Source organism: Myotis brandtii, unplaced genomic scaffold (genome assembly GCF_000412655.1).
Source record: "Myotis brandtii unplaced genomic scaffold, ASM41265v1 scaffold303, whole genome shotgun sequence".
Classification (NCBI taxonomy): domain Eukaryota; kingdom Metazoa; phylum Chordata; class Mammalia; order Chiroptera; family Vespertilionidae; genus Myotis; species Myotis brandtii.
This window is the reverse complement of record NW_005361573.1, coordinates 4,207,401-4,209,902: the sequence shown is the minus strand read 5'-3', so window position 1 is coordinate 4,209,902 and position 2,502 is coordinate 4,207,401. Positions and strand designations below refer to the sequence as shown.

Below are 2,502 nucleotides of genomic sequence, written 5' to 3'. Positions count from 1 at the left end.
CGGACTCCCCTTTGCCCTCCTGAGGTCCGGAGACCAGCAGGAGCGCCCCGGCCCCGCCCGGGCCAGAGGGCATCGGAAGAGCAGAAAGTCTGGATTGCAGTCCCAGATTTATCTCAAGCTCACAGTGTGGCCGTGGGAGAGACACCTGAGCTCCCCGGGCCTCAGTTTCCCCACCTGAGTCCTGTCTAATGGGCTCTCCTAAGATCAGACCCCCATAGCACAGGACCTCTCTCCCCCAGACGCAGGGAGCTTGCCTGGGGTGCCACTAGGGGAGGGGGTGGGCCGGGGGATCAGGTCCCCTAAGCCTGGCCATCACCCCGACTCTGGGAACAGTGGTATTCATGGGCCGCCTCTCTGGGACCCTCGCCCTCTTCTGTTCTGCCCTGGGTTTTGGGCAACGACGGGCCAACCCAGCTTAGGGCCTGTCGGCACGGACAGCCTGACTCCTCCTGCCGGTCAGACAGGCCGAGGGGGCGAGGAAGTCCCTGGTCTTGGTCGCTCTTCCCACCCAGGGCCCTGTCCTTTGGGATCTGACCTTCCCGGCATGTTGAGAGCTGTTCCTAAGTTGCTCGCACCCTCCGCCAGCATGAGAACGCTGCCAAGGCCGAGTTTGAGTTCTAAATCCTCCACGTCGATGAGGCTTACTTAGTCAGCTGGCCGCGTCACCTCTCTGAATCCAAGCTTCTCTGTTCGCTCAGATGATCTGGGCTTCCAGTCGGCAGGAGAGGGTAAAGGGAGGTAAGGGCAGGGCCTAGCACAGGGCTTTCCCCTGGGACCACTCCCTGGGCTGCCCTGCTGCCTGCCTGGCCAGGTTTCCACCTCCGGGTGGGGGGTGCAGGGTGGACAAGAAGGAAGAAAGTCATGGACCGCCCGGCCCGCCCTTGTGGCTCAGTGACTGAGCGTTGACCTCTGGCCCAGGAGGTCAGGGCTCGATTCCCGGTGAGGGCACAGGCCCAGGTTGCGGGCTCGATCTCCAGTGCGGGGTGTGCAGGAGGCAGCCGATCCATGATTCTGTCTCATCATTGATGTTTCTATCTCTCCCTCCCTCTCCCTTCCTCTCTGAAATCAATTTAAAATAAATTAAAAAAAAGTGTAAGTCATGGCCCAGTGAAATTAGGCTTGCTGTCAGCTTATCTGCTGCCTCACCCCCTTCCCTCCTTACACCCAGGGGTCGGAGCTGGGGGTTCTTGTGTGTAGCTACAGGCCCGACTGCCTTGCCGTACCCCAGTCACAGCCCCCTCCCCCAGAGAATGAGCCCGTTTCCTCCTCTCAGAACCCACAGCTCTCCCCTCTTACCTACCTATGCCACATGCCTTGGGCCATCTTTCCTCCCACTGTGTACCAGGCCCGAGGCATTGTTCTGGGGTCAATGAATGAACCAGATACCAGCCTGTCCTTCCAGAGATAAGACACACAAGCACCATCACCTACAATGCCAGGGCCAGATCGATGTTCCAAGGAGAGGAGGTGGCAAGTGACTGGGACGGAGCCGAAGAGAGGGACCGTTCGTTTGGGATTGGAAGAACCCTGGGGAGCTTCGGGAAGGAGTGGCATTGGAGCCCGGACTGAAAATGTGGGGCGGGAAGAAAATAGAAAGCTCCGTTCATTCCACGGGGACGCAAAGGCGTGAGCAAAGTTGTGGTGGTTGGTGGGAAACGTGGCCAGAACCAGAGAGGAGGGGAGAGGAGGTGGCGGGGGGACCGGCAGAACCTCGAGGTGGCCCTGCTTACGGCCTTCACCCTGCTAGGCCATCAGGTCCCGGGGCCTCGGGCCCTGTTCTACTCGCCTCTGAACCCCCACAAGCCCGCTACCCCCGGCAGAGCATCTAGCACACATCTCGGCTGTTAAATAAACGTATGCTGGCCCGGCTGGTGTGGCTCAGTGGTTGGGCATCGGCCTATGAACCAGCAGGTCACGGTTCCATTCCCGGTCAAGGGCACATGCCCAGGGTGCAGGCTCGATCTCCAGTGTGGGGCGTGCAGGAGGCAGCCGATCGATGGTTCTCTCTCATCATGGATGTTTTTCTCTCTCTCTCTCCCTCTCCCTTCCTCTCTGAAATCAATTTAAAAAAAAATTATATATAAATAAATAAAGGAATCCTCAGCTTCTGGCTTAGGGCAGGGCCTGGCTGCCTTCCTTGCTGGATAGGTGGCCGGGACCTGTGCCTACGACCCTTCCAGGGGCAAGATGCTCATTTCAGTGTCAAAGGGAAATAGAAGAAAGACCCGTATGTGGTTTCAGCACTTCACAGTTTACAAGGCCTTTTCAGGTCTAGCTGTTCGTTTAAGCCCCCGGGGACCCCCCAAGTTAGGAGGGTCAGGCGATCTATTGAGGAACCTGTGGGTAAGAATGCGTGCAGAGTTGGGAATCCAAGTTCCAGGTTTCTAGGCCAGAGGTTGCCAGGTGCCCGTGGGCCAGGGGACGGACTCACCTGGGAGCTGCCTGCAGAGGCTGCTCGGGAAGGAATGCACAGGGAAAACATTCACCTCCAACCTCCCCCTT

At 58.6% G+C, this 2,502-nt stretch overlaps 1 long non-coding RNA gene across 2 annotated transcripts in view; it reads right to left on the bottom strand.

Annotated features, from left to right (window-relative positions):
• Nucleotides 1-6: 6 nt before the first annotated feature.
• The window catches only part of LOC106726683, a 2,981-nt gene continuing 485 nt past the window's right edge, over nt 7-2,502 (bottom strand). Inside the window, exons 1-3 of one of the 2 annotated variants that reach the window (XR_001362752.1) lie at nt 2,432-2,455; nt 1,422-1,565; nt 7-708 (exon numbers count right to left, since the gene is read on the bottom strand). This is a non-coding gene — a long non-coding RNA (uncharacterized LOC106726683). Of the gene's footprint in view, nt 709-1,421; nt 1,566-2,431; nt 2,456-2,502 lie in introns of those variants that run through there. The other variant, XR_001362751.1, reaches the window with a different exon arrangement.